Source organism: Triturus cristatus, chromosome 4_1 (assembly GCF_964204655.1).
Source record: "Triturus cristatus chromosome 4_1, aTriCri1.1, whole genome shotgun sequence".
NCBI lineage: Eukaryota > Metazoa > Chordata > Amphibia > Caudata > Salamandridae > Triturus > Triturus cristatus.
Genome location: NC_140585.1, coordinates 1351086467 through 1351110618, shown reverse-complemented (window position 1 = coordinate 1351110618; position 24152 = coordinate 1351086467). Strand labels below are relative to the sequence as shown.

Here is a 24152-nt window from a genome sequence, read left to right as displayed (position 1 = left end):
CAGAGCGAGTAAAAGGTCAATTTTCCTCCAGGGCGCTTTCTTCTTCCTCTAGAGGACGTGGGAGGTTTGAAAAGAGGTTTTCTGGCCATAAACAAGATCGGTCCTAGTCGACGTTGAGAGGATAGACGTCTATGCAAGGTACTGCTCCGACTAGTTCGCCGTCAAGAGCTGGATCAACGCTGAGGAAGTAAGATCACTCTTTGTCGAAGTGACCCCAGTAAACGTTCAAATGCCATACACTGTTGACTCGCAGGATGATGTCGATGTCAAGGTGTGCCCCGTCGTCATGAAGGAGTGGCTCTACGTTGAGGAAGGTAGACGTGAAGGATTGGAACGACTTCAAAATGTAGTGAAATGTTGAAGAGTTTCTCGACATCCAGTAGACAGCAGGAAACCCGGAAGAAGAGAAGAAGAATATATTTGTTTCCAGACTCTCAATATTCGAGAGCTTGTTCACCCTGTTCCACTGAGGTGCCATCATCTGTCTCCTACGTCACCTGCTCCACCTCAGTCTCCTCCTTCACCACTACCACCACCACTGGCACTACCTCCGCAACCATCCTCGCCTGTTCGACCACCACCCGTGCCTCCTCCAGTGACTCCAGTGCCACCTAGAGACACTCCTGCTCCGTGGAATAGGTTGCGCTCTCTATCGCACTACCATTCTCGTCATCTTGCCCATCATAGTCCTAGGCGCTCATCAACAGCTTCACACCATTCTCATCGACAACAAAGTTCTCACCATACAAGATCTAGATCAAAACTCATTGTAGACATACAGATACTTCCTATATGTCTACAGGAGGATATTTTCCAACATTATCGGACTCTCAACCGCCTCGTATCTCTCCTATAGATGACATTGCAACCTTCTAAGAGGTCCTGGTATGAGAGGCGAACAAACTGAATATACAGATGTTGGTTCCAACGCCTTCCACATCTGTGATATTTAGGACTCTACACCAACGTACAACTTCTAGACCTCTACTTCCATTTGTCCCTGGCCTCCTAGAACCTGCCATGGAGTGGTTGACACCAGTCATAATTAAGCCTGCTCTGTTGATTCTTCAAAAGAAATACCGGCCTCCGGATATAGACCCTGTATTCCTCAGCTCTGATCCTCCACCAGACTATGTGGTAATATTAGCAGCTAAATAGTACCACTCCACATCTCCGTCATCATTTGCTCCTCCTGCTAAAGAGAGAAGGAAACTGGACTCTGCAGGCCGCAAAGTCTGCAGCACGACAACATCAATAAAAGCAGCTAGCGCTACAGCTGTCTTGGGCAGATATGACAGAGCCCTCTGGAACTCCATTCAGCATTTTGCTAAACATCTTCCAAGAAACAAGAAAGAAGACTTCATGGAAATTGTTCAAGTTAACACCCAGAACATTCTCAAAGTGCATGGCATTGGTGGCAGCACATCTAAGAAAGCACCAAATCTTTGTCTACCCATACCTAGACAATTGGCTCGTAAAGGCGTCAAGGTCTCAAGAGGCCCAACTTCATTTCATTTGAATCTGCGATCTCCTTCAAGGGTTGTGGCTTCATGTCAACCTCAACAATTCCACGCCAACTCCAGTTCAGAATTCGCATTATGGGAGCCTCCATCGATACCAGACAGGCGAAAGTGTGTCCTTCGGAGGAGCGACTCTTATCAATCCTTCAGAAATGTCATACTCTCACAAAGGTATCTCATCCAACTATGAGAGCAGTATCATCTCTTCTTGGCTCGATGGCCTCATGCACCTTCCTCCCCCAAATGCTCACCTCCACATACAGCCTCTCCAAGACTGTCTAGAGGACTAGTGGGACCAACTGACAGGCAATTGGGAAGACAAGATCAAGGTGTCCATACATGCAAAACCGTTCCTGAATTGGTGGTGCTCCCCAGCAAATCTCCTGCGAGGCATGCCGTTTCACCAGTTGGTCCCCTCTCAGACCATAGTGACAGATGCATCACTACAAGGATGCAGATAAACATGGATCACCTCCAGATTCAAGGTACATGGTCGCAGAGAGAGAGGACTTGTATCAATCTCCTAGAGCCATGCACAGTTCGTCTAGTGCTGAAGGCCTTTCACCCATCATTCTCAACCATGACCATGCTTATTCAGACGGACAATACAACCACCATATACTACCTCAACATACAGGACGGTACGAGGTCCAGAGCCTTGTCACTAGAGGCCCAGGCTATGTTTAGATGGCTCTTGGGCAGGAGCCTGAAAATCAGGGAAACTCACCTCCCAGATGTCCAAAATGTTCAGGCAGACCTTCTCAACAGAGTGCACGATGAAACCCACAAATAGGTCTTGCACAGCGAGGTCGTTCAAAATATATTCCAAATATGGGGCACCCCAACTATCGACATGTTTGCCACCGCAGAAACTAGAAAATGCCTCGGCTTCGCCTCCAGGTACACTGGGGAATACCTTATGGAACGACTGGTCCGACAAATTTCTTTACGCCTTTCCATTGATTCCCCTGATCCTGGCAATCCTCATTAAGCTTTCCCACTCGAGAGCCAAGATGATCAGAGCTCCAGAGTGGGCACTTCAATGGTGGTTAACGGACCTGCTTCATTGGTCACATCGTGCACATCTCAAACTACAATGCAGACCAGACCTACTAACGAAATTCGGAAGCCAGGTGGTTCTCCTCCTTAAATTTGCCTGCATGGCTCCTGAGGTAGTGCAGTGCGGACATTTGAACCTGCCACGAGACTGCATGGCGATTCTCTAGGTGGCTAAGCAGCCTCCTACCCGTTCCCCATATGTCTTCAAGTGGAAGAGATTTTGCATTTGGTGTTCCTCTAAAAACGTAGACCCTACTATGTGCCAAGAAGATGTCATTCTTTCATACCTTCTAAATTTGTCTAAATCTGGCTTGCAATTCTCTTCTATAAAGGTTCCCCTGGCAACTCTTACTACCTACCGAAAATGTCCTTCACAAACCTCTTTTTTCAAAATCCCGGTGATAAAGGATTTTTTAGAAGAGTTGAAGAAGGTTTTACCTCCCATAAGGAATTCCTTGCTTCCCTGGGAACTTGTCATAGTACTTTCACGTCTTATGCAGGAACCCTTTGATCCTATTCAAAAAGCTTCCCTGCAACATCTGTCTTGGAAGACAGCTTTCCTTGTAGAAATAGCATCAGCTCGCAGGGTTAGTGAGATCAAAACACTTTGTTCTCACAAACCATACACAGTCTTCCACTCTTACTAAGTGGTCATAATGACTCACCCGAATTTCCTCCTTAAGTTGATTTCGGACTGCCATGTCAAGCAGACCATCTCATTACCATCTTTCTTTCAGAATCCCTCTATTCCAGCAGAAAGAATTCTTCATTCCCTGGGTGTGAAGAGAGTTTTGGAATTCTGTCTCATTAAAACACGATACATCCACAGATTTAACCAATCGTTTATATCAACTGTGGTCTGGTTGCAATGCGCAGGGAAGAGCAGAGGGGTCTGAGAAAAATACCAATAGCGATGGTGTGGGATGTGTTATGTGAGGCGTTTAAGAGGTGGGAGGTACCTACACTGGCAACGATGGATTGATGTCCAATATGGCTGCAGCACGGTACGCAGGAGGTGGGTGACCTCTGCAGGATGTATTTGGACCTGTTGTATCCCAGGGTATGGTGTCGCACGACCCAGTTAAGTGCAGGTCTCTTAGTAAAATGTTACAGAATTCATCTGTCTGTACTCTAGCTTACTATGGTGTTCCCAGTTGGATGACTGCGGGTGGGGGGAGGTGTCCTGGGGTAGTCGTTATAGGTTTATTTAGCAATGCAAAACGTGGGCTAAAAATGCTAAATGGTCTATTTAATGCTCACATAAAAGAAAGGTACACACTGAAACGTGTTGATAAGTGATGTACGTGTAGGTACTGTACTGACTATGTGCTCAGGTATGTACTAGCAGGGCATTTGTCGATGCAATGTATTGACACGATGTGGATCCAAGATGAATGTGGGACATTGTATGTACATCTGAATAAACTTAATATATTTTGTGTTAAAAAAAACTGTGGTCTGGTTCGTACGGGTTTAGCCACTTTAAAGCAATCCTTTTCTAGATGGATAGTTTAGTTTCCTGTATCTGGTTGTGCTATCAAAAAGCAAACTAAAAACACTAACCGCTAAACCACACTTCACAAGAGGTAAACCAGCTACTGCTCTTTAATGAGGAATATCCCTATAGCAGATATTTGCAAAGCAGCCATGTGGAGATCGATGCACACAATAGCCAAGCACTATTGCCTAGACTCCGATGCTAGAGCTGATGTTCAAGTAGGGCAGGCTTCCCTCAGAAATCTATTTGCTTAAAGACTACCTTAGTTGATCCTCTGTGTTCTCCACTGCTCTTAGGGAGGATTGGCTTGCTACTCTATTCAGTGCGTATGGCTATACATTCAAATCCCCTATGAGAGAAGGAATAGTTTCTCACCTGCAACTCCTGTTCTCTTGTAGGGGTATGTCAATTATAGTCATAAACAACCCTCCCTCCTCCCCGGTGGAATGGACAGAGATATTCATGAAATCTACATATCATACATTGCCTTAAAAAAGAACTGAAGCACCTGCCGAGCATAATGGGATACTGGTGGTCTCTGGGTTCTTGAAGGCACAGTCTCTATTTTTGACCATATAATGACAGCCTATGAGCCTACACTGGCATTCTCTCCTTTATGTCTATCATAAAAAAGGGTTTGTGAGGGAGATTTATACTGTTTTCTACAACATCTTAAAATTATTCTAAAATACTTTAGTCTGACCTTTTTCTGACTTCATGATGAAGACTTCAGACATTGTAGCCTTTGTATATATGCTGAATAAGTGTCTTTGCAGGCCTTCCCGGAGCACAGCGAAAGTCTACACTTAAGAAGATATATATTGATCAAGTGCTCCAAGGTCCCCGCACGTGGGCAGGTCTAATCAGTGCTTATGGCTATAATGGAAATTCCCCTAGAAGAGAACAGGGGTTAGAGGTAAGAAACTATTCCTTTCAATGAATCTGACTGGTTGGGAAGGACCCTCAGAGACATAACAGCTGATTACTGAAAAGGGCTAGAAAGAGCAATTTAAATAACTTCTACACTATCTGCATGCTCAAAGAGATTTAGGGTAGCTTTAAACTAAGAAGGAACTAATGAATATCCCCCCCCCCCCCCTTTTGAGGCTTATCAACCTTAGCACTAAGGGTCTGATTACAATCTTGGCGGATGGGAAACTTTGTCACGAACATGATGGATATCCCACCTGACAAATTACAATTCCATTATATCCTATGGAACTTGTAATACAGTGAATGGGATATCCGGCTAGTTTGTGACTGAATATCCCATCTGCCAAGATCGTAATGGGGCTCGAAATCTGCACCACCCATAAAATGTGGTCCGTTTTAACAGTGGCACCATGTGACTACAGAGTTGATAGCTGTCTAGTTTAGTGGGGGGAAAGTAAGTGTATTTCCAATATGGAAGCACTGGTAAACTTGGTTTCAAATTCGTTAGTAGGTTATTATCAGAAAATCCTGTATGGCTACTCATGAGTTAGGAAAGCAAGTGAAACTTTAAATGAAAGCTTCATTCATTCATGTCTAGGTTTTATACAGCATCGCAAGTCTTTGTTACAGTTACATCATTGTTAAAGCCGCAACTTTGTTATAATGCTCTGTTTTTCTTTAGACAGAGTCTAAAGCATCAAGCCTTGGTAGAAAGTCAATTGAGGCACAATGACATCATAAAGAGACTAAGCGATGACATCCTGGCATCATACCACAGTTGTTTGCAGCTTGCTGAACATATGAAGCTCTCAGGAAACCAGGTAAAATGTGTTGCCTCGCTTTGGAATCTGAAAGTCCTAACCATAGTAAAAAACAAACAATTCATGACAAATCTTTTTTGTTGTTGTTTTTTTGTCATCGTTCATGACTGGAAGCGAAACTCAAAGTGAGATGCTAACTGTAGACCAGGGTTGCAAGCTCCTATTTCATCCTGAGCAACCCTCCTTATCAGGACCTCTTACAACATTTGCTAGGATCTTAAATTGGATCTTGGATGTGGCCCTGGTAATCCTCAATTATTGATTCATCAGTCATAAGCATTGGACACCGCAGAAACCTCCTTGTAGTTTTTTTTAGTTATTTAAATCTCCTGTGTCTTTCCCATCCCTCCAGTGGTTTTGTCATTTTCGACATGTATCTACGATCAAGTTTCTGAAATCTTTGTGCAGTAATCTCCCACTTCCCAAACCTTGGTGGTATGCGAGATACCAATTTCAGGCAGCTCTCCTGTCTTGTGAGTAGAACCAAGGTGAATAGAAGTGTTTTTTATGCAACTTTATAGTAGACCTGTCACCTGGTAAGACTCCAAAGAGTAAGTTTATCTTAGTCTTTCTCCCAATTATATCTGATATGGCCTTAACCTCTTCTTGCTGTTGGATGACGGGACACTGCCAAAACATATGAACTTCATTGGCAATCGCCACACCGCTCTTAAAACGTGCTTTTTTCTCTATTTCCCAGTTTGGCCAGCCTTTTATGAGTCCAGTATGCTGTGTAGCGTGTTGCTTGAGTTAAAACTCCTTTGAACAACAAAAGACAAGAGTTTTTTGGCAAAACAGTTTATTTAATTGAACATTGCGGCCAGGAGAACAGTCACAAGGTCTGAGGACTGTCTCCATTTACAATAGGTAAATGTCCTTTTTTTATTCAAAAATACAACAGGCTGTAAATCGTATTGGCGTACCATATATGGTGAGGAATATTGGTTGCTGCCTTTGAAGTCGTATATTAATGGTCAAATGGTTACTCCAGGTAGGTCTCGACCAGTTGTGAACACAGTGTGCCCAGTGGAAAACATGTCTACCTAAAGGAACCAGGAGCTTTTGTATAGGCCCACCACACTTGTTCCTAATTTCAGTAATCTATTTCCAAGAATGGGTTTGTGCTGTTCCTGTAAAGACAAGGAGAGGGGGTAGAAAACGTGATACTAGTGTTCCAGTAAGGGGGAATGCTCCATTAGGATCAAGTGCCCTCACACACCCCATGGGGTGTCATGCGTCATCATTGGGCAAGCTTCTCGTCGGGTCGGTGCTGCAATGTCCGATGGCCACACACGAGGGGGCTCTTTGCCAGATATCTTTTTGTATATGCCGTATGATTTTTTAATTTTTTTTATTTAATGCGATTTTATATAGCGCGAACATTGCCCGAAGGTGTCAGAGCGCTTTACAAAAGAACCAGTTGCGTTACATAAGGACTTTGGATTACATGAGTTACATAAGAGATATAAACAGGAAAAACAAAATTGCAAATGTATAAGTGGAGCGCAAGGAGGGAAAAATTGCAAATGTACAAGTTGTCAAGTCACTCAAGGAAGAGATACAAACAGATAAACTCTAATATCACATAAGAATGGTAGTAAATTCAAAGGTCTACTACATATACTAGTGGTTAGAGATGTAAATATATACAAATTGCTAATTCACTTGGGATTGCAGTTTAACAGCGATTAGGCTTGGACAATTATATATTACATATTTGCAGAGCAGGAAATTCTTGCCATCATTCATCCAGGTATTCAGGTGGTGTTGCCCTCAAGGGTGGTGGTTTTGGGTCTGGAGGGCCGGTTGTTGGTGAGGGAAGCAGCATGCTGGATACAGGTTGTGCTGGGCTACACCAAGTAGGCAGAGTCCGCAAAGGTGAACAAGGTGGCGGCCGATGCTCTCCCCCTCCGATGCCTGCTGTTTTAGATAATATCCGCGCCAATTGCTTCTAGTTGGGGGAGGGTTCAAGTGCGCAGATCCAGTCAATTTTGTAGTGTAGATAGATATTCCGGGTCCTGATGAATCGTTGCTAGATCCGATTGGACTTACACAGACGAGAAACATGTTGACCATATTCTAGATTACACATTGATTAGTCTAATTAGGACCATTGCATCCTGTGTAAGCATCACAATTTTTAACTAAGGTAATGAGTTCAATCAATAAAGTTAATTGACAGTAAGCGGCACAATACCTTTTGTAAATCACTGCTGTTAAAACTCTTTCACACACTCCAAAAATTACCACACTCTCACCTCCACTTCATCATATTGCATATACACATATATCTCTGTCAAAGAGCCCCCTCATGGGTGCCTGTCGGGCATTGCGGTGCTGGCCCGACGAGGAACTTGCCCAATGATGAAGCATGACTACCTCCTCTCCTTGTCTTTACAGAAACAGCACAAAACCCAAATTTGGAAATAGTTAAGTGGATAAGATGTCCGGCATGGGGAGCGCGTGATAACTATGTGTGCTAGGTTCTGATTGGCTATGTGTTCCTAACTCATGTGGCATCTGACTTTTCATGGTGCTTTCAGGAGCCCACATACCACCTCTGGCCATGTATGCTTTATTAGGGCAATCTCCCCTGACCATTGTAATGTCGCTGCACCTATCTGAGGGATTGATCAAGAGCTTTCTGCCCGTGTGTTTGCCTGCCAGCTATGCACCCTCCCACCTGTGACCTATCAATCAGGAATCCCAGGCCTAGTTCTCAAGGGCTGCTTGACTACATATTTGCAAATCTCGGTTGTGTGATTTCATTTTTGATGAACACATCGATTTCCACATTAACAAAAGTGAATAAATGTTTTTTCTTTAGAGTATGAAACCTGGTTTTTTTTTTAATATACACATAACCTTAGATCCAGAATAGGGAAATTGCGCGATCTCGCCTATTCCAACCTAGAAAAACAGAAGTATCAGTATGCTAAAGGGAAGAAATGGCTAACTCTGAACATCGATGAATGGGTGTTAGTCTTGCTTCCCTCCTCCACAACTATATTAAAATCAGAGTGGGAGGAGCCAAGATGGCGACCGGGACGGCAGCGTAGACTCCCGGCTCCGTGAACCTCCGCATCCCGCACGGATATCCTGCCTGAGATCCTCAACCTGTGCTACGTGGTCGTGTTTCTGAAGGAGAGGGGCTCCCGACTGTGTGACTCCGAGGTTTCTAGCCGTGCTATCGCCGGAGAAAACTGCATCTGAACATTGCGGCCTGTGCGGCCCTGGAGCCGGGACATCGAGTGGACGCCGTGGCCGGGTGGCAGTGCGACAACAGCGGCCGGTGGTGACTGGGTGGAGTCGGCCCACCGGAGCGGTGCCAAACTCGGCCTACATTTCAGCGTGGTCACTTCTACTGCCCAGTGTAGCTGACCGAGTGCATGACCGGGGGTGCAAATCTTAGATCCTCCGGCGACTGCCCCTGCCTTGCTGGTGAGCTGCCCGGCCGCCGTCCGTATCCTGCCCCGATCATTGCGGGCCGCCCCCGGATTTCTACGGGAGCTGGTCCGTGGTGGGGACGACTGTTGCCCGTGACCACGGATAGTTTTTTGCCTGCCCCCGGAACCCGGTCACCCGCGACGTGGACATCGCGACGCTTGTCCCGGGGTCCCGGCCCCGGTGAGGGTCGGGCATACTTGGCGGCCATCTTGGGTCGATGAAGCCTACCATCCTGTCCGCTGGGCCGCAGCGGGCCTGTGAGCGTACGATTTTTGGGAGTGTGGCGGCGAGATCACAGAGAGCTGAGCTGGGGTACGGCGACCTCCTCGAGGCTCTTGGTACTCTTCACTCCTCCTTGGTTCATGGTTTCGTGATCTTGGGGAGTAAGCTCGATGGTGTGGCGTCGGAGTTGGGGCAGTGGCGGCCCGCCTGTCCGCACGAACACAGAGTCTACCCACACTGCGCGCAGGAGGACGCTGTGGCGGCCACCCCTGAGGTTAGTACACGACTGGACGCCCCGGCCAGTGTGCTACAGTGTGTTCGACCTTCTGAGGGCCTGATCTGTCCCGGAGGCGTTGGACCTGAGTGGGATGTGGTGGCCTCATCCCGTGCATGCCCTCCTGCGACCCAGAGACAACTCCAGCAACTAATGTCTGCTTTGGCTGCTTCTGCCTTCCTGAACCTTGCGTGCAGTGCAGATCCTGGGGCAGCACTGGGAAGCCTGTTTCCTCACGCGGCGGACTGTGTTGATGCTCAGAGACTTCCACCCCGCCTGTGTGCGTCGCTTCTCTGTCGTTGTTGGACATTCCTCTGCCTAGGAACATTGGGTATGGTGCTGGGTCGAGGGGTTGGCATGGGCAGAATTCCACAGAGTGGTCAGGGATGAGGCTGGCCCCTCGGGGGTGGTCGCCTAGTGGATGGGCGGGCTTGGGGTGGTGTGCTCTCCTGACATGGCTACTGGCACAATAGGTGCATAATGCTCCCCATCGTGGTTTGAGAAGATTGTTTTTGTGCTGTTCCTTGTTCACTTTAGGGGAACCTTACCGTGCGGGAGGGAGAAGCCGGGGGTCTGTTATGAAGGCCCTCCTCCAGTTTATAAATACTTTCTCTACCCCCCCGTCTGGTGGGGGTCCTTTCCTACTTCTTTTTCCCTATTCTCCTACATTTCGGGTCTGGTTCCAGGGCGACAGGCACACTGCTGGGGGGGGGGTGCCGTACTCATCTGTAGAGGTGCAGGGTGGGGGGTTGGGGGAGGGGATTCTGTATTCTTTCATCTTTTTTTCCATGGCCTCCTTTTTCTTCTCTGATTCTTTTTGTTTTTCTTTTTCTGGGATCAGCGTGATACACCTCCTTTTGCTATGCCTCGTTGCCGTTCCATGTGTTCACAACTTCCGGGGTGTTCTTGGGGAGTTCTGGCGGGGGACTGCGGGCGCAACTGTATACTATGTTTTTCCCCATCCTGATGTTCTTGTGTTTGCGCCATTGACCGAATAGATTGCTGTAAATCGCTAACGTTCATTACTCTGCATATCCGTGATCGTTGTTTTAAAATTGCTTGTCACCTGATCCTTCTGCTTTGTTTCATCATAAAATGAAAACCTCTTTCTCCTGGTGCCCTACTTACGCGGTTCACAGTATTAGCAGTACGATTTTGCTCCCCGAAGTGCTGCCTGTGTTTATACTTGTCGTTATTGCTCTGATTGCTTAGCGGCCGGCCCTGGGGGGTTGTAGGCCCATACTTGTTCTTATTGAACTGTCAATAAAGGTTTTCAAAAAAAAAAAAAAAAATCAGAGTGGATGGGCCCTTACTGGGTGATGGGAGTCGTAGGAAAAACCAGCTATAAGGTACAAATCAAACCCTCCAAGGTACAAACCTATCATATCAATATCTTTAAAAAAATGGTTAGGACCACCCCCAAAAGCCAACCACACAGTGATGTCAACAGAGGTAGAAATTCCATGCACCATATCCCAATTGGTAGTGGATGAATCCTTGTCCCCCCAACAACGACAATCCCTGAAGGTCGCTCTTCAACCATTGTCTTCCATTTTTTTCAGACAAACCAGGGAAGACGTCCCTGATTGAACATGTCATTGAGACGATCCCTGGCAAAGTCATCAAACTACTACCGTACCGTATTCCGGCTGCCAGAAGACAGGCCGTCCAAAATGAAGTCCAAGCCATGTTGGACATGGGTGTCATTCGTCCCTCTAGAAGTGAGTTGGCATCTCCCATCGTCCTAGTACCAAAACCTGATGGCTCAATCAGGTTTTGTATCGCCTTTCGAGCTGTCAATGCCATCTCCATATTTGACACCTACTCCGAATAGATGAGTTAAAAGAGAAACTTGGAGAGGCTCACTATATAACAACCCTTGATTTAACAAAAGGATACTGGCAGGTCCCCCTTAGGGAGCAGGACAGGGGAAAAAACTGCCTTTATCACCCCTGATGGACTCTTCGAATTTACGGTCCTCTCATTCGGTCTTCATGGAGCACCTGCTACCTTTCAAAGGCTAATGAACACCGTGCTCCATGCACACCAGAACTATTCATCCGCCTATCTTGACGATATTGTCATCTTTAGTTCTAAATGGGAGGAACACTTAACTCATTGCCAAAACATCTTCCAGGCCTTATCCCAGGCAGGACTACACATTAACTCAAAAAAATCGAAAGTAGCCTTTAATAAGGTCAAATACCTGGGCTATATCTTAGGGAATGGGTTGATAGAACCTCAAACCGAGAAGGTTAAAGCCATTAGAGATTCACCTTTCGCTTCCACCAAACGTGAGGTCAGGGCCTTTCTGGGGTTGCTAGGATATTAAAGGAGATTTATTCCCCATTATCCAAGTATCGCGGGTCCTCTCACAGATCTGCTGAAGAAAGATGTCAAAAGGCAGATCTCTTATACCCCACCGAAGCGGTCAGGAAAGCCTTCCTACAGCTAAAACAAGAAATAACATCCAGTCCGGTCCTAGCCTCACCAGATTTCTCCAAGCCCTTTCTTTTATATACGAATGCCTCCGACAGCAGTGTGGGGGCAGTGCTTTCCCAGCTTTCCAAGGAGGGTTTTGAACATCCGATTCTCTTTATCAGTAAAAAACTCTTCCCCAGGGAAAAACGCTATCCTACCATTGAGAAAGAGTGTCTCGCTATTAAATGGGCGATCAAAATACTCTGTTATTATCTGGAAGGTAACCGTTTCACCCTCTATACAGACCATGCACCCCTTCTGTGGATAAGTTGATATAAGGGTAATAATCCTCGCATCCTCCGATGGTTCCTTTCCCTATAGTCTTATACTATACTTTCGAGGTGAAACACCGAAAAGGGGTCAAAAACAGTTGTGCTGATTTCCTTTCACTTATGTTTCCTCTCCCCAATCGGGAAAGGTCTAGGGAAGGGGTATGTCACAGGGACCCGATTTCCACTATAGCGACAAAAGTCTGGTGGTGTGTACCTGACCGTGAGGATCCTCTCCTCTTTTCCAAGCCAGGAGACTCCTCAGATTGGTTTATGTCCTCAGAGCCAGACGAAGTGTATACACCTATCGTCAGGTCGGACCTCTTTAACTGGGAACAACGCTTGGAGGATTCCGCCCCCAGGAGACACGTCATCAACCCCACTCCCAATGAAAGGGGAGAAACTGTAGCGGAGAGAGAGACTCCCGGAGGACGCCACGAGAAAGAAGGAAGTGCGGAAAACAAAGTCTGGAGATTAGCGACCGGGCGCTGAAGGAGACGAGCGGACGAAAGCCCAAGAGAAGCCAGAAGACCCTCGACCCCACGTTGTGTCGCGCCGCGCTCTCGGAGAAGCGTGGCTCTCCCAGGTGCGTGCGAAATTAGCAGGGTGGACTGGGAGGTGGGAGAAGGGCACTGAACGTTGTCAAAACGTCCCCGCATGTCTCTAACTCCACAACTCACCCTCCGTATTCACCTCAATACGTCAAATATTTTGTGTTCACCGGGTGCCCCCTCACTCCTTTTCCTCGGGTGACGGTATGGTCAGATGAAAGCTTTTTACCAACGTGGTATGTTTGTTTTATTCTTTCGAGGGAACCCGGAGTCTCAAGGAACCAGCCGAAAGTGGAAAGGACCTTCAGACTGGGAAATATAGAGCAAGGAAGCTGTATATGCGAGAATAAGTATTATTCCCCATAGACTTTGGCACGATCACTCGGACTATATCAAAATAAAGGAAGACAGTTTAAAATACTCTACCTGTGGACCTTCCTTTCCTAACCCGCTAACAGTATGACATTGTTCTGCATTCTGTCCATCAATTGTTCTTTTTGAATTTGTCACCCCGAGTGGGATGGGTATGCCCAGACGTGGGTCCCGCGCTCTCCATACCACTGGAGTCAAGCTATCCTGGTTGATGAGGGCTGAAAGCCCGAAGCCGGTCCTAGGATGCTTGTTTCCAGTCCAGGGAGGACCTGGCCTGGCAGTTCGGGCTGGACTGTTCCCATTGGGCGCAGGGTCAAGACTGATTTGCATATGGCTGGGTCCAAACTGGAATGGCATGGTGAGTGAAAAAACAATGGATTTAGGCCCAGATCTCTGTACTGGGGTGAATGTATGACTTTGTTCTGCATTCTGTCCATCAATTGTTCTTTTTGCATTTGTCACAGCGACGGTCCTCACAACTATGGTCCAGGCTTGGGAAGATGCAAAACAGCTATATTTTTTAGAAAAATTCTGTTGGGATGTAATAAATGGATGGTGACATATCTCTAACGAAACAGAACCAGACGATTTGAATGTAGATTATAAGCAATTGGGAGATTGGATTTACCCTGTCAAAAACATACCTGATACAATTAGACGAGCGGTCAAACTACGGGATGACAGAGAAAATGGATTTCTTGGTGGACGCAGACAATCCTAGTAGTAGTAAGCTTGCTATGATACCAATGCGTGAAGCTACACCCCTGTATGATCCCCCGAAGCGTATGGGAACAGATAAGACTTCCGATGATTCAAAGGGATACTTCATATATAATTGGGACTACACTCCTTGGAGTAGAACAGATGGTATGGCCCTTAAGACTGCCTTGCCGGACCCCTGGAAATACCCAACCGCCTTCTATGAGGAAGTGGAGGGAGCCATCAGCTCTTGCACTATGACCTTAGCGGATGTAGATATGTTCTTTGGGCTTATTTTGCCCCCTGATATGTGGAGAACAATACGTAAAAATAATGAGAATGTGGCATGTGGTGACACCTGGGAAAAATTTGAAGAAATAGATGCGGACAGGGAACCTGCCCAGAAGCCCCAACAGGAGATATTAGATCTTCCTAAAGCTACTGTGACTAAATTGAATACTCTCATACACCCTAAGAAAATAGACTGGACTACGTTAGCGTCTTGTAAACAGAAAAAAGATGAGTCAGTTTCTGATTTCTTTTCAAGATTTGAGGAGACATTTCATGATTTTAGTGGGCAGTCTCTGGCCAACGAAACGGGTAAAAACCTGTTTGTTGACAAGTTTGTTTCTAATATGTTACCAGAAATATCTAATCGCATTAAAGCGAGTGAAAGTTCTTGAACCACGTCTTGCCCAGTTTCCCTTCTGACAATGGCACACTATTATGAGCGACAGGAACAGGAAGTGAAGGGAAGGGAGAATAAAAAGGTTAAAGATTTAAAAACAAAGGTTATGATGGCTCAGACGTGTGGTCCACCATTTAGGAGAAGTGGTGGAGGAGGCGGACATGCAATGCATGCACCCGGAGCACTCCCTCGCCTTCAGGGCAAATTTGTCTCCTGACCAGTGCGCCAATTGTATGGAGACTGGGCACTGGCGTTCTGAGTGTCCACTTTTGCAAGGTCAACAATACCAGCGAGGAAGGGGGAAGTATGAGAGGGCATCCAGGGAATGTAGGAAGCAGGGGAGGTGCAAGTGCTCGCCCCCCGGTTGAGCCAGTCGAACATGGACCGAACTACCCTAATACCTTTGACAAACCACACCATTACCAAATGACTGATTAATCTGTTGATACGCCTACAGATTCCGATTATGCATCGGGATGCCTAGGACGGGGTGTGGGACCGGTTGAGGTGCCAGTAGATCAAATGGATCCCTGTGTTGATGCAAATGTCTGGTTGATACAGGGGCTACCCGTTGTGCCCGGTCTAAAAGACTGGTTCTTAGGGCTCCCCTGTCTGGCACATTGATAACATCAATAGGGTTTGACGGAACACCTACACCTAGCCCACTCTTACAGCCACTTGAATTCGGACTAGACAAATTCACTGCAACATGTCCATCTCTTGCTCTCCCCTAACACTCCAGATAACAGTGTAGGTATCGATATGCTAAAATATTTTCGTGCTACAATACGCTGTTCCCCAGAAGGTGTACTTGTTATCCTTAATGACGACTATCCAACAGTTGATAGATCTTGCCTTATCAATGAGGACGTCGCTTTGGCGTCCCTACCTTGCACTCTGTGGGCTAGATCAGACAGTGATGTGGGTCAAATGGTTATTCCACCTGTACAAATTCAAGTGAGGGAGGGGGCCTCCTTTGTCCCAATATAAGATAACTCGAAAGGGCGAGTAAGCATTTGCAGGTATTGTTAAGGATTTGATTAAAGTAGGTGTAGTGGAAGAGGTTCCCTATAATACCTGCAATAGCCCTATCCTTCCTATTTTGAAAAAGGACCCTGATACTAAGATTTACTCCAGTGTATTGGAGCCTTTCATAGATTCACATGCCTCAATCATTCCCCGTCGTCGAGACGGGAGTCTCCGGTACATAAAAAAGCATTGCTTAGTATTACAGCAAACTGAAAAAAGGCCTAGGCCCATTTTCCTTTGCAACCCATAACCTTCGTTATGTAAAAAAGGACTAAACTTGTCCCTGAACCAATCAGAGCCTCTCACCCTCTAGAACACTCTGCCCCTCAGATTTTCTACCGCACGTTGTGCTAGGGAGTCTCCTTTGACCTCTGCTCAAATTCTACAGTTGGTTCTAGATTGAGGAGATTTTTCAACTGAATTTTCTACATCATCTTTTGGAGAATGGCTGATAAGGAGAAGAAGGGCTTGTTTAGGGCCTGTGCCACCTGTTCAAAGAAGAGATGATATACTGACGACCCTCATAAAGACTGTATATACTGCCTTTACCCACACCACCAGGCGAAGGAGTGTAAGGTATGTCGTACCTTTTCTAATAAGACTCTGAGGGATCGTGAAGGCAGACTATTAATTTGGCTTCAAAAACTTAAAACTAGGAAGGACGTTGTGTCTAGTGACAGGCGTCAAATGTTTCAAGGAGGTCTCAGAAGAGAGGTAGATCTCCTCAGGCTCATACCTCAGGGGAGAAACCTGAGAAGGCTCTTAAAAAGACCACATCTGGGTCTTCAGAGCGCAGTCCCTCAAAATCTCCTCAACTTAAGGAAAAGGAGAGCAAGGGTCATGCTTCAGGGGTAAAGCACTCAAAGAAAACAAGTTCTGAGCCTTCAAAATCACCCCTTAAAATTAAACATGCGCTTAAAAAGCCAGCGTCTACTTCACCTGAGGAGAAAGTAGAAAAATCTACATCGTCGACGGGATCGTTGACGAAGAAAGTAGCGTCGTCGACGAAGAAAAGTGAAATAAAGGTCATTATTAAACCTGTAACCTCGTCGACGATGACATCGTCGACAGCAGTGTCGACGACAAGAGCGTCGACGACGACTACCATGACGACGACCACAACTACGTCGATGACGGTGACAACTGCATCGTCGATGAAGACAACGGCGATGATGTCTACAGCGTCGACGGCGGCATCGGCGACGACGGTGTCGTCGGCGGTTACTATGGCAATCTCGTCGACGGGCTCGTCGACGAGGGAAAAAAACCCCAGAGAAGAGGGATTTTGCCAGGAAAAGGATTACCCCTGATATTACATCTCCTAGTAAGGTAATGCCTCTGGTTCCATCCCATTTATTGGAGGAGGAGGATTCGCAGGAGGATGATAATGAGGGTCCGTTTGGTTATGCAAGTAGCCCCTCTCAGGTGCATGTCAAATGTCAGGAAGATGACTGGGAGGATGAGTATGGGGGTTATCAGGACCGCCCCCAACAACATGATCAGGAAGAGATGGTGAGTGTTCCGGCTTCTCTACTGACGGATTTGCAGTTCATGTTGGATGATTACAAGAGGAGGCATCCTTTGCCTCATTCTACCCAAAGGATTCCAGTGGCACCGTCGCAATCTGTTCCGTGTACACCCGTGCGAAGACAGGAGGTACTGGTTCCTGGGCCAGTATCACCTTTGCCACAACCGGTTCTAGACAGGATAGGAGATAACAGATCCTAGTAAGGAGTGGGATGATTATCTGATTCCGTCCCCTTCATCGCCTTCACCGAGGCCTGTGGATTCCCCTCTGGAGGACATTGGGGGGTTCCATAATCTGATGGAGAGAGCCGCGCAGAGATTTGCACTCAATATGTCATCGGATAAAGCAGAATGCGTTTTATATGATTTCAAAGAACCGTTTCGCAAGACGGTTAGATCTCTCCCAATTGTGAGTCATCTATGGGAAGAAGGTCTCAAAGTTATGGAGATGCCGGCAACGGTTACTCCAGTGCTTGCTAGGCTGGACAAAAAATACAAAGCGCCTTCGGATGCTCCGGCTTGTTTATTAGGTCATCCCAAACCGGACTCGGTTATAACTCAAGCGGCGCAGCAAAAATCAAGGAATCCGTCTGCTCCAATTTCAGCGCCACCGGACAGAGAGGGTAGACGCTTGGATAATGCAGGGAAGAGGTTTTCGTCCATGTCTGCTCTTCTGGTCAAGGCGGCAAATGCCCTAGTCATCCTTGGCAGGTATGATAGGCAAATGTGGTGTGACCTGTCACCATACATAGACAGCATACCTGAGGCGGACAGACAAGAGGCCAGGAAAATCCTCCAGGAAGGTGAAAGGACTTCGGCTGAAGTCATAGATTGCGCAATGGACATTGCGACCACAGCCTTCAGATCTCTGGGAGGAGCGGCTGTTTTACGCAGACAAGGATGGTTGAGAGCAACATCTTTTAGGCCTGAAGTCCAGAATAAGATCTTGGATCTTCCGTTCAATGGAGAAGATCTGTTTGGAAAGCATGTTGATGAGGCCTTACAGAGTATCAAGAAGGATACGGAAACAGCGAAATCTCTGGGAACATTACAGTATAGAAAAGTTCCTTTTCGTGGCTCAAGAGGTAGGGGCCAAACCTCTTATAGAGGGGGTTATCAACAAGGCCGCTATTCTTCCTACTCCACATCCTCTCAGCCATATCGTCAACAATATTCACAGAGACAGACAGGAGGTTTCATAAAATCTACTCCTAGAGGTCGAGGAGGTCGCCAAGGGAAAGACACCACCCGAAGACAATGACAGTCTGGTGACACCTATTTCTCATATGTCGCATATTCCCCTGGATGGAAGAATTTCCTATCATCTTCAAAATTGGCAGCAGATAACGACGGACCAATGGGTCCTCCACATAATACAATTCGGTCGTACTCTAGAGTTTCTCGAAATCCCCCCTTGTACACCACCAAAATTTCAACAGGTCAAGTATTTACAACAGATGCGTCAAGAAATTCGGACAATGCTCCGAAAGGGAGCAATAGAACCGGTACCGAATTCCCAGAAAGGAAAGGGATTTTATTCCCGTTTTTTTCTGATCAAGAAAAACATTCTTCAATGGCGCCCCATTTTGGATCTCAGATCCCTAAATACTTACCTCAAGGATCAAACCTTCAGAATGATCTCCCTCCAGGATATTCTGCTGTTATTAAACCCAGGGGATTATATGACCAAACTGGACTCATGGGATGCGTATTTCCATATCCCAATCTATCCTTCACACAGGCAGTTCCTTCGGTTCGTGGTGGCCGAAGATTATTACCAATCCAAGGTGCTTCCTTTTCGTCTGAAATCAGCCCCGATGATTTTTACAAAATGCCTGGCTCCAGTGGCAGCGGTTCTAAGGAGACAAACACCAAGTGTTTCCTTACCTCGACGACTGGCTAGTCAAGGCTCCATCGGCAGCGTCAGCCCGGTTGTCAACAGGGGCTTGCATAGAACTATTTGCCAGATTAGGCCTCACTGTAAACGAGGAGAAGTCAACTCTGCACCGTCTAAAAATATCACTTTCTTGGGAGCAATTCTGCATACGGAGGTAAACAGAGCGTTCCCCTCCGAGGAAAGACAGCGGGGGATAATATCTCTATCCCAGGCGTTTATAAAAAGGTCTCTTTCAGTACGCAAGTACAAGTCATTGCTGGGAACGATGTCATCTTGCATTCCCCTCGTACCTTTCTGCAGACTACGGATGCGTCCGTTACAAGAGCAGTTAGATCTTCAGTGGCATCAAGCGACAGGATCCTTCGAGGATATAATCAAAGTGACGCCGATCATGATCCACGCGGCAACATGGTGGACCCGAAAACGAAACATCTCGCAGGGGCTTTCTTTCCTGACTCAACCAGCTCCATTGGTGGTTACGACAGATGCGTCCTTGGAAGGATGGGGAGCATTCCTTCAGGATCTGCAGGTCAGCGGTCGCTGGAAAGCGAACGAACAGCAATTGCATATCAACCTTTTGGAGCTCAGAGCCGTCTGCTTAGAATTGCTGGCGTTCCTGCCAAGGATTCAAGGTGCAGCCGTGTTGATAAGAACAGACAACACAACAGCAATGCACTATTTGAACAAACAGGGAGGAACAAGATCACTCTCCCTGTCTCGGGTAGCCCAGTGGATATGGGAATGGGCTCTCCTTCACGAAGTATCCATTACAGCGGAACATCTCCCAGGGGACCAGAACACCAAAGCAGATACTCTAAGCAGACTAAAGTCTGTTTGTCACGAATGGGAGATCGACAACGAGATTTTGAACAACATCTTCCAGAAATGGGGAACTCTGACAGTAGATCTTTTTGCGACAAGGGAGAACAGAAAATGCCGGTTCTTCGCAAGCTGGCTTCCCCAACAGGGATCTTGGGGGAATGCGTTTTTGATGACATGGTCAGGCTTCTTTGCCTACGCCTTTCCTCCGATTCCCCTCCTGCCGCAGGTTCTTATGAAGATCAAGAAAGAACCATGCAGGTTAATCCTGATAGCTCCGTGGTGGACCAGACAACATTGGTTTGCGGAGCTTCTTCTACTGTCAGAGGAGCGCCCGATTTGCCTGCAGCCGATACCGTCTCTGCTGACAATGTTCCAGGGGGAGGTTCTTCATCCGGATCCGAAATCTCTGCATTTAGCAGCCTGGCTCCTGAATACTGCGAATTTCAGCATCTGAACATCCCTACGGAGTGCAGGGAGATTCTATTTAAAGCCAGAGCGGATAGTACAAACAAAACATATCGGATGAAGTGGAAAAGGTTCTGTTTATGGTGCAAAAGGTCTAACATTCATCCGCTGCATTCAGAACCTCACAAGATTATTCCATACATCTTGCTTTTGGCTAAGTCAGGTTTGGCTCATGCATCTATAAAGGTACACCTAGCTGCAATTTCACGCTTCAGAAGAACTGCCTCTGGTCCATCTCTGTGGTCGGCTAGAGTCATCAAACAATTTATGAAAGGTCTGTTCCGAGCTTTCCCTCCAATAAAACCTCCACCACCTCTCTGGCAATTGAACGTTGTTCTTTCCCAGTTGATGAAACAACCTTTTGAGCCAATTCACAGGTCAGAGCTGAAATTTCTTTCGTGGAAAGTTGCGCTACTCATTGCGCTCACTTCAGCCAGGAGAGTGGGGCAGATTCAGGCGCTCACGGTCCAAGAGCCTTTCTTGCAGTTCAAAGAGGACAGAATAATACTCGGGACTAATCCAAGGTTCATCCCTAAAGTTCCAACTGACTTTCATTTGAACGAACCATTAATTCTCAAAAGATTTTTTCCACAACCATCAACAGCGGCGGAAAGAGCTCTCCACTCGCTGGATGTCCAGCGTTGTTTGAAGTTCTATTTGCAGAACACTAAGCCTTTCCGCAAGTCTTCGCAACTGTTGCTTTCAGCGCACCTAGGAAGGGTTTCCCTTTGTCAAAAAGGGGAATTGCCAGATGGATTTCCAGTGCCATAGAGTATTGTCATCAGGCAGCTGGACGACCTCTGAATGCACGAGTCCGTGCATATTCTACAAGAGCACTCTCCACCTCTACGGCTCTATTCGCAGGATTACCGATCCAGGATATCTGCAGGGCGGCGACCTGGACGAGTACGCACACCTTCACCAGGCATTACTGCTTGGATGCAGCCACAGGGAGAGATGTGGCGGTGGGAGAAGCGGTGCTGAGGAACCTTATCCAGTAACGGTGAGCCTTCTTTACCACCCCTCCTTCCTTTATTGTCTACTTTTGCACATTTTATTGTTGTTTATTGTATTACAATTTGCGAAGTATTTTTGATATGTGAAGTTTGGTTTACAGATACCATCTTTATCACACTATATATGTTTGCTTGATTCAGATTCTGGGTAACAAAAAATGTGCATTTATTTACTGCTCGCTATTCTGATTCAGGCATGTGAATCTATGAAAGGCTCCAATACTGGAGTAAGAAAACAAGTTACTTACCTGTAACTGTAGTTCTCCAGTATTGGACCTTTCATAGATTCACATGCAACCCACCTTCCTCCCCTGAGAGGCTCACCTCGGATTTAGCACAAAGGGTGTTATTGCACAAGTGCACGAAAATCTGAGGGGCAGAAGGTTCTCTCAGGAGTGTTCTAGAGGGTGAGAGGCTCTGATTGGTTCAGGGACAAGCTTAGTCCTTTTTTACATAACGAAGGTTATGGGTTGCAAAGGAAAATGGGCCTAGGCCTTTTTTCAGTTTGCTGTAATACTAAGCAATGCTTTTTTATGTGCCGGAGACTCCCGCCTCGACGACGGTGAATGATTCAGGCATGTGAATCTATGAAAGGTCCAATACTGGAGAACTACAGTTACAGGTAAGTAACTTGTTTTCTTACAGGTTCTTGATTTGCGTGAGGTCAATAAAATAGTGGTGCCCCAATATCCGGTAGTTTCTGACATAACCCTCCTCACTATGGTCCCTCCCACTGCCATCACATTTTCAGTGATTGATTTGAAAAATGCATTCTTTTCAATACCCATTCACCCTGAAAGCCATAATCTATTTGGATTCACTCTGAAAAAGAGATCCTTCTGGTTCTGTAGAGCTCCACAGGGCTTTACAGAAAGTCCGAGTATTTACAGTTTAGCATTAAAGAGACAACTTGATTCTTTTCCTGTACCAAAAGGGGTGGCCCTCATTCAGTATGTTGATGACGTTCTACTAGCTGCAGACACTCCTGAGCAATGTGAAGAAGGTACATTGTTGTTGTTATCATTTCTTGCATCTCATAATCACAAAAGTCTCTAGAAATAAATTGCAATATTGTTGACAGCAGGTTACCTCCTTAGGTCACCTCCTGTCTAAGGAGGGACGTGCGCTCACACCAGATCGCATTCCGACCATTCTAGACAATCCTGTACCCCATACTCAAAAAGATGTCCACGCACGGATTGGTCTTTCTTCCTTTTGTAGGCAGTGAATCCCCTGTTTTTTGCATATTATCAAACCTCTGTTAGCCCTTTTGACCAAAGACCCCCCAGTGCCCCTCCCATGGATTGCTAAGTGCCAGAGCGCCTTCCAACAGTTACGTCAAGCCCTTTGCTCTGCACCAGTATTAGGTACCCCGGATTACACTAAAACTTTCACACTGTATATACATGAAAGGGAAGGTTGTGCCCTCTCGGTCTTAGCACAGATACACGGTGATAAACAACGCCCATGTGTATGTTTTTCAGCTGTCCTCGACCCAGTTGCTTGCGCGCTGCCTGGATGTTTCCGAGTAGTGGCAGCAATGGCTGTATCCTTACGCCAAAGTGAAGGAATAGTTCTATCACACAAATTGCTTGTGTTTATGCCCCATTCAGTTGACGCGTTGCTAAATCAGACAAAGACGCAGCATTTGACTAGTGCTCACTTGACAGGATATGAATGGACACTTTTGGCCCCCCATATCACGCTAAAAAGATGCTTGACACTAAATCCTGTCACATTTCTGCCATTTCCATCCACTCAGCCTCAATCACAAGAATCACCTGATTGCAATTTCTCAGTGAAGATCAAACATAAGGTTGTGTTGACCTGCAAGACACTCTCTTCTCCGTTACGGACGGGGAGTTATGGGTTGATGGGTCATGTTTGAAATTGCCCGATGGCACTACATCTGCTGCCTATGCTATTACGACACTCCAGACAATAGTTGAGACAGCTCATATCCCACAGAAATCGGCTCAAGCAGCTAAACTGATTGCTCTAACCAGAGCATGTGAGCTTAGTACAGACCTGATTGTCAATGTCTACACTGATAGTCAGTATCCGTTCGTGGTAACGCACAATTTTGGCCTCCTGTGGAAAGAACGTAGTTTTCTCACTTCACATGGAACAAAGATAGTGCATGGAGAACTAGTGCACAATCTTCTTACTGCCTTAACCTAGCCTAAGAAAATAACTATTGTCTAGTGTAGCGCACACAAGAAGGTGACAGACAAAATATGAGCAGGTAATGCCTTTGTGGATCGCCCAGCCCGTGTAACTGCAACACACCGAAGTACCACGTCTATGTATGTGGTTAAGTCCCAAGCTGAACGTTGGCATGATGCTAGACAGGAAGTGTTGGATATGCAACAATGTGCCCCCCTTTGATGAATTAGACCAATGGTCTAAGGAGGGAGCATTGGACGATGAGGTCTGTTGGAGGAGCAAAGATATGACTAACTGGAAGTTGCCCACTGCATTCCTATACCCTTTGATTCATATGGCACATGGTCCAGCCCATGTTGGTGCATCTTCAGTAGCAAAGCAGCTTATGCAAGTCTG

The 24152-nt window shown here is 46.4% G+C and overlaps 1 pseudogene across 1 annotated transcript in view; it reads left to right on the top strand.

Moving 5' to 3' along the window:
- The window catches only part of LOC146856666 (FIGNL1-interacting regulator of recombination and mitosis-like), a 1045039-nt pseudogene that overhangs the window by 875035 nt on the left and 145852 nt on the right, over positions 1 to 24152 (top strand). Inside the window, exon 8 of the transcript XR_014981545.1 lies at positions 5693 to 5831. The product of XR_014981545.1 is annotated as an FIGNL1-interacting regulator of recombination and mitosis-like (transcript). The remainder of the gene's footprint in view (positions 1 to 5692; positions 5832 to 24152) is intronic.